The following is a 16,156-nucleotide window of genomic DNA, read 5'->3' as shown; positions in this document are numbered from 1 at the left end:
ACAGTTTTTTGTTACCTAACCAATGTTAATATATGAGAAAGTAGAATGTTCCTGATATTTAAATATTATCTTTAGGACTAAGAAATTTGCCAACTACCATTGCATGTTCTAAAATATTATTCCTAAGTTTGTTGGATTTGTTAAAAATTGTAACTAGTTATAATGAGACACTTGAGTATTTCTTTAGTTCACAACTAAAAGATTCTACTACCTTAGATTTTCAAGTATGGTTAGCAGGTTATCACCTTTTTGAGTGATTTTGACTCAAATATCATCATATATTAAAAAGTTAATATTTGCCTATAAATTTAGAGAAAGGTATTATCAAATTGAAATCTCTTTTCTATAAGAGATTTTTTCATAATGTTATAAAATTACTTCTTTTAGTAATTTTTTCACAATATCAATTTACTTCCATATTTCTGAGACTGTAAATGAAAGGATTTAATAAAGGAACTACTAAGGTATAAAAAACAGCAACAGATATATATTTATCCTCATCATTCAATGAACTTGGTCTAAGATACATAAATAGAAGAGAACCATAAAATACTGACAGAAAGAAAGTGGGAGGCACAGGTAGACAAGTCTTTGCCTCTTCCTTCTTTGGATTTCATTGTGAATATAGTAAAAAGTATATAGAAGTAAGATAATAGGACTATTGTAATAGTAAAGGCTCAAATTGGCCCTGACATGATAAGTATCATCAAATCATTGATGGTAAGGGTCAATTCAGAAGATTCCGCATAATAGAAGGACATCACAAAACAAGTGATTGATTTAGAGAGACCCACAGAAAGTTAACCACATAGCGGTCATAAGCCATTGCTGCCAGAAGAAAGCATTCTGCAGTTTCAGCAAGACAGAGAAAACAAAACTGTGCCATTCATTCATGGAGGAAAATCCTTCTGTCCTCAGAAAAGAAGTTCTCTAACATCTTGGGAGTGATGGCACAGGAACAGCAGGCATCCATCAGAGCCAGGATTCCCAGAAAGATGTACATTGTTGTGTGGATGACCTTCCAGGTAAATCAAGGCTACCAAGCCAAGATTCCCCACCATGGTTATCAGATAGATGGCAGAGAAGATCACAAACAGCAGGGTCTTCAGTTCTGGATGATCTATAAATCTTGTGAAGATGGATTCAGGTGTCCAGGAGTAGTTGATGCCAGTCCTGTTGAAGTAGGAATTGCAAAGACATGATTCTAATTAAGAGCATATAATTTCTTATTAATTTTTGTTTTTATAGCAGGCTAAGGAGTTTCTTCTTCAAGTATTTTGACAGTCTGTGGAATATAGGTAACCTGTACTTTTTGGAGCATTTATTCTCTTAAAACGTCTATTTTGAATTCTTAATGTGACTCTCAAAATTCACAAGGATACTTTGATACTTCTAGGGAGGATGCTTAAAACAGAAAAAGTGTATGCTATGTCGTATGGAATGAGTGTCATAAAACTTTGGGTGCTGGCCATACATATTAGCTAACGTCTGTAATCCCAGCTACTCAGGAGGTAGCAATCAGTTGAATTAGTACTCAAGGCCAACCAGAGCAAAATGTTAGCAAGACCCCATCTCAACACATAAGCTGGATGTGGCGGTGCACATCCATAACCCAGCTATGTGGGAAGTATAGGTAGGAAGATTGTGCTCTGAATCAGTCCCTGGACAAAAGTGAGAGCCTATCTGAAAAACACTAAAGCAAAAATGGCTGAGGGCATGGCTCAAGTCATAAGAACTTGCCTAGCAAGCACAAGACCAGAATTCAAACACCACTACCACCCCAAAAAAAATAGATAATTTCAGTGTCACTTTTTTAAGATCCCTAAAACAAATTTGCAATCAATTTTCCTATAAATGTATATTTTCTACTGAGTGTGTTTTTATACATTCTTCTACATGAGGAGATGTTTATAAAAGTATGTTAAATCTGTTAAATTTACATATTAGAGGCTGTAGAAATATCACTAACATCTGAAGAAGAGATTACTCATCTTTAAAGGTAATTATTTTGGAAAACTAAAGAAATAAATGTCCATAGTTTATTGTCTCTCTCTTTCCCTTTCCCCACAGTAAAACTCATGCTTCTAAGCATTGATTCTGTCCATACCATTATTCCCATTTCCCCCCAAACATCTACTTTTTTTGTATGGCATAGTTTACATATAATGTTACTTTATAAAGTTATACCTGAATTTTGTCCCAGGCTACAAAATTCTCTTTTTCTGAATTATGGAGTATGTCTTCTATACTCAGGACAATCTTCAGTTTCTTCTGTAGAATCTGCATTGTTTTATTTTTTACATATATTCAAATAATTTCTTTATCATAGCATAAACACTTAGTGCTTAGTGGTTACACAGATCTATGAAAGATACTGTAAAATATTTTGGGCAGGTTTGTGAGTGTAGCTCAGTGGTAGAGCACTTGGGTAACGTGAACCTGGAACTGGTTTCAATCCCTAGCAACACACACACACACACACACACACACACACACACTCTCCACTATTAATAAAATGCTCTGAGGGAAAAACAGAGCATCCAGTCCTAGATCCAGCTTGATGGTTTGGATTAGTGACTTTGTTTTCAGTGTTCTACTAATGATCATTAGTAATTGCTAATTGAGACTATTAACTTTGGAAAAGAGTCTACCATGAGAAGTTTTCAAAATAATCACTTAAAAATTTTTGCATCTTTCTCTATTCTAAATTAGATCTTTTCTACTGTTCTGTTTTATCAGAATTTATATTATTCTCTGATCTCTACCATTGTAGTTAAATATCTTATACAAACAATGACATTTAAGCTTTAGTTTTTAACGTAGAATGTGAAAATCTTTGCAATTCACTTATCAACTCTCAAAACTTCACCTTCAATTGAAATTTGTTTTGCTTTAAAAGGGTTGTTCCTTTTGATTACTTCAGTGATCCATTGGTATATATTGACTGATAAAGACAAATAGTCTCTCGGTAGTTTGACTCCATCCTGGATAAACCAATTAGTATAGTTTATGAAAAATAATTAGCATAGTTTATGAAAAATAATTAGCATTTGGAGAGGAAACTAAATGGTGTGATAGGTTCAACCAAGTTCATCAACATCTTCACTATGGGAGATTAATTTATCTCTGTCCTATAACACACTCAGTGGAAATTTGATGTTGTTATTATTCCTGAATCCAAGCTACTGAGATTGTTCTATCTCTTCTGATAATCCAGCTGCCCTTGAATTTACCCTATTGAATTTCACTTCTGCATTCTATTAATCACTCATCTCTAAACTATGTATTTATTTATTAGTTCAGCTATAATTGTTCAATACTTCCTCATACCCATCATTAGCTTATAGATTTAGAGAGAGGAATTTGCCTGATATGTCAATTTCTGTGATTTTAATTCTTGGAATACTGTCTGGCAGTTTGTAGTGTTCAATATTCATTGAATACATGAAAAAATTGATAAATTCTGTGGTGAAGAATTCATAGCATTACATCATTAATTTTCAAACCAGATTCATTTTCCTTATTTTGACATCTAGCTACTCCATAGTCTAAGCCTTGTCACCTTGCTTTGTCCTGTGCCCTTCAGGGAAAGATGACCATGTACCTATCTTTACTGTTCTTTTTACACTTGGTTCAGGTAACTTGATAGCCATGTTTCCCTCATCCAACATAACTCAATTCTCTTTTCCTATTTCAATCCTGCTCATTTTGAACTCAAATATGAACTCCATGTGAAAATTTTCAGTAATTTAAAACAGCCAAGATGCCCCACCACTGACAAATAGATTAAGAAAATGTGGTATCTGCACACAATGGAATTTTATGCAGCCATGAAGAAGAACGAAATGTTATCATTTGCTGGTAAATGGATGGAATTGGAGAACATCATTCTGAGTGAGGTTAGCCTGGCCAAAAGACCAAAAATGGTATGTTCTCCCTCATATGCGGACATTAGATCAATGGCAAACACAACAAGGGGATTGGACTTTGAGCACATGATAAAAGCTTTAGCACACAAGGGAGGGGTGAGGATAGGTAAGACACCTAAAAAATTAGCTAGCATTTGTTGCCCTCAACACAGAGAAACTAAAGCAGATACCTTAAAAGCAACTGAGGCCAATAGGAATAGGGGACCAGGAACTAGAGAAAAGGTTAGATCAAAAAGAATTAACCTAGAAGGTAACACCCAGGCCCAGGAAATCAATGTGAGTCAATGCCCTGTATAGCTATCCTTATCTCAACCAGCAAAAACCCTTGTTCCTTCCTATTATGGCTTATACTCTCTCTACAACAAAATTAGAAATAAGGGCAAAATAGTATCTGCTGGGTATTGAGGGGGTGGGGGGAGAGAGAGGGGGCGGAGTGGGTGGTAAGGGAGGGGGTGGGGGCAGGAGGGAGAAATGACCCAAGCCTTGTATGCACATATGAATAAAAAAAAATAAAAATAAAAATAAAAAAAAATAAGAAGGAAAGATGTATCTTGAAAAAAAAAAAGAAAATTTTCAGTAATTTATAATTGATTTTTTCCCTTCTTGATCTAAACAGTACTTACTTTACATTAAAAAAATAATTTGTACTTTATCAGGTATGACTTACATGATCCTAGATTGTGTAATTTTATATTTAATAGCTTTAAAGTATGGATCAGCTCATAGCTCTTTTGGGCTTTTTGCAGCAAATCAATCTTAATACTCAATACATACTCATTGCTGGAATGTATACAGGGACTGGAAAAAAACAATAGAAAGAGAAAAATTAGGATGTGTGCAGGAAGAGGCTAAGAACTTCTTAGATTTTAGAACTGGCTCCTATAAAGGACCTCATAATCTATTCAGAGAAAAAGATATATATTGGTAACCAGGGTAAAATTCAGGCTGCAATATACAAAGGTGTAATTGTTTTATGCAAACATAGAGAAATAAAACCTGGCAGACTTATGACTTAGAGGAACAAAAAAAGATTTCCCAGTGGAAGTGTCATTTCAGATGACTGTTACAAGGGTAAGTATGGTTATAATTCCCTGAGATCATGAGGAAAAGTGGCTTAGGGTACTTCATGACAGAAATGTAGAAAATTGAAAAAACAAGACAAAATCAAAATTTGGATATTAAAATGGTTGGTTGAAGCTTACTCATCATAGGGGACACTTATAAGTGAAATAGAGGGAATGGAGAATTAGATTGGAAAATCTATTTTGTTTCTGTATAGTTACCTTTTCCGCCCCCACCGTTTCAATGAATCTTCTCTCTATTAAGGTCACAACCAACTCCATGTATCATCCAAAGAATACCTAATTAACTTCTTTTTCCAAAATGTTGGGTTTGGTAAAACACAAATTCTACTTACTTCTATCCTCTGTGACAATAGCCACTGGTTTTATCTTCCTAATTGTCTATCTCTGTCTTTTGCGATAGGTCCTATTTCTCCTTTTCCTTAGTGATACTTTTGTTTCCCTGGGTTCTGTCTTTGTGTCCCATCTTCTTTCATTATATATTCTTCTTTGATTATCCATCTCATTCAACCTTGAGGTTCAATTGTCATCTATTTTCTTGCAGCTTTTTCAATAGAAGAGAGATCACATCCATTTTGTTTGTCCATTCAAACACTCAGAAAATATTTTAAATACATACATGTTCTCCTATAAATTAGATTGATGTAATGGTACATGAAAATATTATGTTTATTATTCAAAATAAAAATGAAAATTGAAATACCATAAGATTGAATGAAAAAAAGATGTAAAACTTTATTTTATCTTTAAATGTTCCAAGAATATTGTTTACTTCTAATATACTATTATTAATTGAAATAATAATAAAATTCATTGAAAGTAATAATATATATGCCTTAGTGGTTTTCAAATATTAGTTTGGTGATGTGATATATCAATTCAAGAATATGTTAATACTTCTAAATGCTTTTTAAATTTTTTTAAACTGTCAAATAGTAATTATACATATTTATGTGTGCAGTGAGATAATTTGATATGTGTATAAGATCACCATAAATACTACTTTTGTCTTTTTAAGCTTTTATGATTTTCTTGTGACTGAAGCCTATGAACTCCTCTCTTCTAGCTATTTAGGAAATATGTCATAACTTACATATTACTTACAAATATGACTATATGTAAACTATAGTCATCCCCTGTGTCAATGAACATTGGAATTTATTCCTTCTGTCTAACAGTATTTTGACACTTGGCATCTGACCTTCCCTAACTTTTTACCCCCTATTCTTCTTAGCTACTACTCATTTTTTTGTTGTTATTCTATTTTAATTGCTGTGCTGGATGGGGTACATTGTGGCATTTACAAAGGTTCTTACAATGCAACAAATATATCATACTTTAATTCACCCCCTCCCTTTCTCTCCTTTATCTACCCCTTTCTCCATTCCAGGAATAGTTTCAACAGGTATCATTTTTTGCATTTACATACATGTGTACACAGTTTTTGCACTGTATTCACCCTCCTACTCCCTTTCCTTGCCACCTCCCCCCTCCAAATGATGCCATCTCCACCTGGGCAGAACCTGTTCTACCCTCCTATTGTCTAATTTTGCAGAAGAAAAAAGAAGAAAGAAAAAAAAAATGACATCTTTCCTTGTTTGTTTTAAAGGTAGCTAAACAGGAGTTTCCTTGTGATATTTTTATGTATACATGTACTATAACCCTAATTGGTTCATCTCCTCTATTTTTCTTCATTCTACTTTAGTCCCTTTCTTATGGTGGTTTCAGCTGGTTTAAGAATTCCGTATTCATTCTTGAATAGAAAGAATATCAACCATATTCATCTTCTTAGTTTACTTTTACCCTAGCCCTCTTGTATGTAACCTCTCTTTAGTGTAACCAATTTTTCATAATACTGATGCATTTTTATTAGGTCTATATTCCACATATGAGAGAAAACATGCTGCTTTTGGCCTTCTGAGTCTGGCTAATTTCACTTCAGATGATGATCTCAGTTCCATCTATTTACCTGCAAATGACAAAATTTCATTCTTCTTTGTGGCTGAGTAAAATTATATTGTATATAAATAACACATTTGCCCCATTACTGCTGTGCTGGTTGGGGGTACATTGTAACTTTTACATGGATTTTTACAATGTATCAAATATATGATACTTGAATTCTCCCCCTCTACAATTCCCCTTCACATCCTCCTCCCCTGATTCCTCAAATAATTTCAATAGGTATCATTTTTGTATTTACATACTTGTATGCACATTTTTTGTAACTCATTCACCCTTCTACCTCCTTTTCTTATCACCTAAAGGCAGGACTTGTTCCCCACTCCAGTCCTCCAATTTTTGTAGATGAAAAAGTAAAAAGAAAAACATGACACCTTAGCTTGTTTGAGGTAAAGGTAGTTACACAGGGAGTTTCTTTGTGATATTTCCATGTATATGTATATTATAGCTTCAGTTGGTTTATCTCCTCTAATTTTTTTCATTCTACCTTAGTCTCTTTCTTTTGGTAGTTTCAGCCAGTTTAAGATTTCTATATTCATTCTTGTATGGATAGTATATCAACCTTACTCAAGTTCTTAGTTTCCCTACCCCTCCTGTAATTGAACTCCCTTTAGTGACCAGTGTTTAATGATATTGCTGCATTTGTGTTAGGTCTATATTCCACATATGAGAGAGAATGTGTGGCCTTTGGCCTTCTGAGTCTGGTTAACTTCACTTAAGATGATGTTCTCCAGTTCTATCCATTTACCTGTGAATGACAAAATTTCATTCTTCTTTATGTCTAAGTAAAGTTCCATTGTATATAAATACCACATCTTCTTAATCCATTCATCAGTAGTGGGACATCTTGGCTATTTCTGTAGCTTAGGTATTCCGAACAGTGCTGCAATAAACACAGGTATACAGGAGCCTTTGTTGAAAACTGACTCACAATCATTTGCATATATCCCTAGGAGTGGTATTTCCAAATTGTATGGCAGACTACTTTTAGTTTTTTGAGGAGCCTCTATACTATTTTCCATAGTGGTTGTTCTAGCTTGCATTCCCACCTGCAGTATACAAGGTTTTATTTTCCCCTGCAGCATCACCAACAACTGTTGCTGTTTGTTTTCTTGAGCTGGAATCTTAAAGTGGTTTTGATTTGCATTTTTTTTATGGCCAAGGATGGTGAGCATTGACCATGTAGTTTTTAAGCCATCTGGACTTCATTTGAAAAGGCTCTGTTCAGTTCACTTCCTGACATCTTCATTGGATCACTGATACTTAGGAGTTTAGTTTTTTTTTTTTTTTTTTCAAATTGCAACCAACAATTTATTGATTTTACAAGGAAATACTGTACATGTCAATAAATGAGCCAATAGGGGTCAAAAACACATCAGTAATATATTTAAAAAAATGCAATGACAAATGAGATGACTAAAATTGACAGGGTAATCAAATTACAGTTAGAAAGACCAATATTGTCATCTTGAGTTCTTGTTAGTATTAATATTGTAACCCAGCTAATACAAAATTACACATAGTTCAGGGACAGAAACAGTACATAGTGGAAGTATGTAAAGAAGGAAAATGGATGGAAACCATTCTCCCACCCAAAATAAAGTAGTACAGGATTTAGATTGAAATGAAGAAAATGGATACCCAGACCCAGACTCCAACAAAACAAAGATAAACTATACCAAAGAACCCAACAAAGATCACAAGAACACCCTGAAAGAAGAAATTCTACAAGTTATTAATGAGAATTTCATAGAGATGCTACTAGACATGGTCAACCAAAACGTAAAGGAGGCACTCAAAAAATTCCAAGACAACAAAACTCAAGAATATGAGAAAACACAAAAACAAATAAATGAAACCATAGGAGCCCAAACTGAAACAAATATCACCATAAGCAGAGAGATAAATGAATTAAGGGCAAAAATTGACAATATTAAAGAAGAAGTAACCCATGATATGGAAAACCTCAGAAAAAAGAATGAAACAGAAATAAAAAACAAAATGGAAGGCCATTCCAACAGAACAGAGCAAACAGAAGACAGAATCTCAGAACTTGAAGATGAAATGGCAATTAAAGGAAAAACTCAAGACCTGTGAAAAGAAAATGCAAGAACTCAATGACTCCATCAAAAGACAAAACCTGAGAATAACAGGTATTGAAGGAGAGAGGGGCAAGCAAAAGGAATGCGTAATATATTCAACAAAATAATAACAGAAAATTTCCCAAATCTAGAGAAAACGATGCCCATCAAGGTACAGGAAGCCTCCAGAACACTGAACAGACCTGACCAAAACAGAGCTACCCCCATGACATATTATCATTAAAACAACAAGTACAGAGACTAGAGAAAGAATATTGAAGGCTGTAAGAGAGAAAAAATAAATAACATACAAAGGTAAACCCATCAAAATCACAGCAGACTTCTCAACAGAAACATTAAAAGCAAGAAGAGCATGGAGTGAGGTCTTCCAAGCACTGAATGAAAATAACTTCAATCCTAGGATACTTTACCCAGCAAAACTATCATTCAAAATAGATGGAACAATAAAAGTCTTCCATGATAAGCAGAAATTAAAATAATATATGACCACCAAGCCACCAAGCCACAAAAGATTCTCCAAGGAATTCTGCACACAGAAAATGAAGGCAAACAAAACCATGAAAGGGCAGACAATACCAAACCACAGGAGAAGACAAGGCAAGAAATAAAGAGTAACATTGATTCAGCTACACATAATCAAACTCTTAATCAACAAAGACAACTAACCCTATACCAAGATTAACTCAAAATGGATCAAGGATCTTAGTATCAGACCACAAACTCTAAAGTTGATACAGGAAAGAGTAGGAAATACTCTGGAGTTAGTAGGTATAGGTAAGAACTTTCTCAACGAAACCCCAGCAGCACAGCAACTAAGAGACAGCATAGATAAATGGGACCTCATAAAACTAAAAAGCTTCTGTTCATCAAAAGAAATGGTCTCTAAACTGAAGAGAACACCCACAGAGTGGGAGAAAATAGTTGCCAGCTACACATCAGACAAAGGACTGATAACCAGAATATATAGGGAACTTAAAAAACTAAATTCTCCCAAAACTAATGAACCAATAAAGAAATGGGTAAGTGAACTAAACAAAACTTTCTCAAAAGAAGAAATTCAAATGGCCAAAAAACACATGAAAAAATGCTCACCATCTCTAGCAATAAAGGAAATGCAAATCAAAACCACACTAAGATTCCACCTCACCCCTGTTAGAATAGCCATCATCAGCAACACCACCAACAACAGGTGTTGGCGAGGATGTGGGGAAAAAGGAACCCTCATACACTGTTGGTGGGAATGTAAACTTGTACAACCACTCTGGAAAAACATTTGGAGGCTACTTAAAAAGCTAGACATTGATCTACCATTTGATCCAGCAATACCACTCTTGGGGATATACCCAAAAGACTGTGACACAGGTTACTCCACAGGCACCTGCACACCCATGTTTATTGCAGCACTATTCACAATAGCTAAGTTATGGAAACAGCCAAGATGCCCCACCACTGATGAATGGATTAAGAAAATGTGGTATCTATACACAATGGAATTTTATGCAGCCATGAAGAAGAACGAAATGTTATCATTCGCTGGTAAATGGATGGAATTGGAGAACATCATTCTCAGTGAGGTTAGCCTGGACCAAAAGACCAAAAATAGTATGTTCTCCCTCATATGTGGACATTAGATCAAGGGCAAACACAACAAGGGGATTGGACTTTGAGCACATGATAAAAGCGAGAGCACACAAGGGAGGGGTGAGGATAGGTAAGACACCTAAAAAATTAGTTAGCATTTGTTGCCCTCAACGCAGAGAAACTAAAGCAGATACCTTAAAAGCAACTGAGGCCAATAGGAAAAGGGGACTTGGAACTAGAGAAAAAGTTAGATCAAAAAGAATTAACCTAGAAGGTAACACACATACACAGGAAATTAATGTGAGTCAACTCCCTGTATAGCTATCCTTATCTCAACCAGCAAAAACCCTTGTTCCTTCCTATTATGGCTTATACTCTCTCCACAACAAAATTAGAAATAAGGGCAAAATAGTATCTGCTGGATATTGAGGGGGTAGGAGGGAAAGGGAGGGAGCAGAGTGGGTGGTAAGGGAGGGAGTGGGGGCAGGGGGGAGAAATGACCCAAGCCTTGTATGCACATATGATAAAAAAAAAAAACAAAGACAACTACATGACAGGAATCACCACATACTTATCAATACTAGCACTGAATGTGTTCCCCCATCAAAAGACACCTAATGGCAAACTGGATTAAAAATGAAGATCCAACAATCTGCTGCCTACAGGAGACCCATCTCATCAACAGAAATAAGCACTGGCTGAAAGTGAAAGGCTGGAAGAAGATTTACCAAGCCAGTGGTCCCTGAAAACAGGCAGGGGTAGCAATACTTATCTTGGACCAAGTAGACTACAAACTTACATTGATCAAATGAGATAAGAAGGACACTCTATACTAATAAAAGGGGAAATACACCAAAAGTAAATAACAGTTATCAGTCTATATGCACCCAAGGTCAATGCACCCAATTTCATCAAACATACTCTGAAGGACCTAAAAATATATATAGACTCCAACACAGTGATAGTGGGAGATCTTAATACTCCCCTATCACCAATAGATAGGTCATCCAAACAAAAAATCAATAAAGAAATCCTAGAACTAAGTCACACCATAGATGAAATGGACCTAGCTGATGTCTACAGAATATTTCATCCAACTTCTGCACAATATACATTCTTCTCAGCAGCCAATGGAATCTTCTTCAAAATTAATCATATCTTAGGGCACAAAGCAAGCCTCTGTAAATATAAGAAAATAGAAATAATACCATGCATTCTATCTGACCACAACACATTAAAACTAGAAATCAACAACAAAAACAGCAGTAAAAAACATGCAAACAATTGGAAGCTGAACAACACATTGCTCAATGATGAATGGGTCATTGATGACATAAAAGAAGAAGTTAAAAGGTTCCTGGGAGTTAATGGAAATGAAAACACTACCTACCAGAACCTATGGGACACAGCAAAGGCAGTCCTGAGAGGAAAGTTTATAGACATGAGCATATATTAAAAGGACAGAAAGATCTCAAATCAATGACCTAATGCTACATCTCAAACTACTAGAAAAACAAGAACAAGCAAATCCCAAAACAAGCAGAAGGAAAGAAATAATTAAGATTAAGTCTGAAATCAATGAAATAGAAACCAAAAAAACCATACAAAGAACCAATGAACCAAAAAGCTGGTTCTTTGAAAAAATAAATAAGATTGACAGACCCCTGGCAAACCTGACTAAAATGAGGAGAAAAAAAACCCAAATCAGTAAAATCAGAAAGGCAAAAGGAAAGAAACAACAAACACCACAGAAATCCAGGAAATCATCAGACACTACTTTGAGAGCCTATACTCTAATAAATTTGATAATCTTGATGAAGTGGGCAGATTTCTAGAAACTTACAACTACCCAAAACTGAACCGAGAAGATATTAATCACCTGAATAGATCTATAACACAAAAAGAAATTGAAGCAGCAATCAAGAGCCTCCCAAAAAAGAAAAGTCCAGGACCTGATGGATTCACAGCTGAATTCTATCAGATGTTTAAAGAAGAACTAATACGAACTCTCCTTAAACTGTTCCATGAAGTACAAAGGGAAGGAACACTGCCTAACAAATTCTATGAAGCTAATATAACTCTTATCCCAAAACCAGACAAAGACACCTCCAAAAAGGAGAATATAGGCCAATTTCCTTAATGAATATCATTGCAAAAATCCTTAATAAGATAATGGCAAACCTAGTCCAACAACACATCAGAAAGATCATACATCATGACCAATTCAGCTTCATCCCAGGGATGCAGGGATGGTTCAACATATGCAAATCTATAAATGTAATATGGCACATCAATAGAAGCAAAGACAAAAACCACTTATTTGATCATCTCAATAGATGCAGAAAAAGCCTTTTAACAAGATCCAACACCACTTCATGATAAAAGCTCTAAGAAAACTAAGAATAGAAGGATTGTACCTCAACATTGTAAAGGATACTTATGACAAACCTACAGCCAACATCATACTTAATGGTGAAAAACTGAAACCATTCCCCCTAAAATCAGGAAGAAGACAAGGGTGCCCATTATCCCCATTTGTATTCAACATAGTCCTGGAATTTCTAACCAGAGCAATTAGGCAAGAAGAAGAAATAAAAGTCATACAAATAGGTTAAAGAAACTGTCAAAATATCCTTATTTGCACATGATATATATGATTCGATACCTTAAAGACCTAAAAAACTCTTAGACATCATAAACAGCTACAGCAAGGTGACAGGATACAAAATCAACCTCCAAAAATCATTAGCTTTTCTATACACCAACAACGAACAAACTGAGATGGAATACATGGAAACAATTCCATTCACAATAGCCCCACAAAAATCAAATACCTAGAAGTAAATTTAACAAAAGATGTGAATGAACTCTACAGAGAGAATTACAAGCTCCTGAAGAAAAAGATGAGGAAGACTACAGAAGATGGAAAGATCTCCCGTGCTTATGGATGGGTAGAATCAGCATAGTAAAAATGGCTATACTACTGAAAGTAATCTACACATTTAATGCAATTCCCATCAAAATCCCAATGACTTACATCACAGAGATTGAAAAATCTACTCCAAAGTTCATTTGGAAGCACAAGAGAATGCAAGTAGCCAAGGCAATACTCAGCAAAAAAAAAACAATGCTGGAGGTATCACAATACATAACTTCAAACTATATTACAAAGCAATAGCAATAAAAAAAGCATGTTACTGGCATAAAAACAGACATGAAGACAGTGGAACAGAATAGAAGATCCAGATATGAATCCATACAACTATACCCACCTTTTTTGACAAAGGTGCCAAAAACATACGATGGAGAAAAGACAGCCTCTCCAGCAAATGTTGCTCGGAAAAGTGGTTATCCATTTGCAAGAAACTGAAACTAGATCCACCCTGTCTGTCACCCTGTACTAGTATCAACTCAAAATAGATCAAGGACCTAAATATCAGACCTGAAACTCTGAAGTTACTACAGGAAGGAGCAGGAAACACTCTGGAACTAATAGGTATAAGCAAAGATTTCCTCAATACAACCCCAGCAGCCAGCAACTAAGAGAAAGGATGGAGAAATGGGACTTCATAAAATTAAAAAGCTTTTGAACAACAAAAGAAATGGTCTCTAAGCTGAAGAGACAACCCACAGAGTTAGAGAAAATTGTATGTTCTCCCTCATATGCTTACATTAGATCAAGGGCAAACACAACAAGAGGATTGGACTTTGATCATATGATAAAGCAAGAGCATACAAGTGAGGTATGAGGATAGGTAAGACACCCAAAAAACTAGATAGCATTTGTTGCCCTCAACGCAGAGAAACTAAAGCAAATACTTTACAGCAACTGAGGCCAATAGGAGAAGGGGACCAGAGAAAAGGTTAGTTCAAGAAGAATTAACTTAGAAGGTAACACACATGCACAGGAAATCAATGCGAGTCAACTCCCTATATAGGTACCCTTATCTCAACTAGCAAAAACCCTTGGTCCTTCCTATTATTGCTTATACTCTCTCTTCAACAAAATTAGAGATAAGGGCAAAATAGTTTCTGCCAGGTAGCAAGGGGGTAGGAGGGGAGAGGGAGGGGGCAGGGGGGTTAAGGGAGGGGTGGGGGAAGGGGGGAGAAATGACCCAAACATCGTATGCACATATGAATAAAATAAAATTAAAAAAAAATCTCAACATAGACCTGCCATATGATCCATCATTCCCACTCCTGGGGATATACCCAAAGGAATGCAATAGAGGTTACTTCAGAAGCACCTGCACAAGGATGTTTATTGCAGTGCTATTCACAATAGTCAAGTTATGGAAACAACCAAGATACCCCATTATTGATGAATGGATCAAGAAAATGTGGTACTTATACACAGTGGAATTTTACTCAGCCACGAAGAAGAATGAAATCTTATCATTTGCAGGTAAATGGATGGAACTAGAGAAAATCATTCTGAGTGAGGTCAGCCAAGCTCAGAAAACCAAAAATCATATGTTCTCCCTCATATGTGGACTTTAGATCCATGGCAAATGCAACAATGTGATTGGACTGGGACCACATGACAAAGGGAGAGCACATATGTGTGATATAGAAATAGGTAGAAAACCCAAAACATGAAAGTGTTCTATATACCCACTGCAGAGGAGCTAATACAGAAACCTTAAAGCAACAGAGGTTATCAGGAGAAGGGGATCAGTAACCAGGGTAAAGATCAGTTAGAGATGAATCAACATGAGTCATAACACATGTACACAAAAGCAATGCTAGGAATATTTCTGTATAGCTATCCTCAACTCAACTCTCTTTTCTTCAACAAAACTAGTGATAAAGGCAGAACAGGACCTGACTGGAACTGAGGGGGGTAGGGTGAAGGGGGTGCAGGACAGGGACAGAGGGGAGAAATGACCCAAACAATGTATGCACATGTGAATAAATGAATAATAAAAAAATGAAAAAACCCAACTTGATTTAATGTATATATTCAGTAAATACAATGTCATACATGATAGATAAATAAGAAAACTGCATAAAAAATAAAAATATGTAGGAATTCCAGTATGAAATGTATAATTTTAAACTACAGACTTATAAATCAGATTCCTGGTTCAGAGAATTTGAGAGAGAAAATGATTAACTCTGAATATAAAAGTATTCTTGATTAGAGAATAACTACTTAGGATGAATACCTATTCAAACGTAATCTCTGGAAATTACTAAGCCATGATAAAATCTAAAGAAAAGAACTTACTTCCTGCAATAATGCTGCATAAGAAAAGATTCATATTTGAAAACTTGTAATGTTTCCAAGAATTTAAGATTATGCTGTGGGATTAATAAATTTGCCTATTACTTTTATATGTACTAACTTTTATTCATAACATTAGGTGGATTTTTAAAAATTTTGAATTAAATATACTGTCACAATAATGAGTAATTTTTTTTACTTCACTCCTGAGGGATCCTAGTACCATAAGTTTCTTGCAGAAAATCAACTTTTTGAGCTAATTTATCTCAAACA

At 35.2% G+C, this 16,156-nt stretch overlaps 1 pseudogene; it reads right to left on the bottom strand.

The window, feature by feature from the left end:
* Positions 1 to 366: 366 nt before the first annotated feature.
* Positions 367 to 3,653, bottom strand: LOC109698531 (olfactory receptor 5K3-like; annotated as a pseudogene).
* Positions 3,654 to 16,156: the final 12,503 nt, after the last annotated feature.

The sequence above is a fragment of the Castor canadensis genome, chromosome 5, assembly GCF_047511655.1.
Source record: "Castor canadensis chromosome 5, mCasCan1.hap1v2, whole genome shotgun sequence".
Lineage (NCBI taxonomy): Eukaryota > Metazoa > Chordata > Mammalia > Rodentia > Castoridae > Castor > Castor canadensis.
Note: the sequence above shows the minus strand (reverse complement) of the source record. Positions and strands in the feature narration are given on the sequence as shown.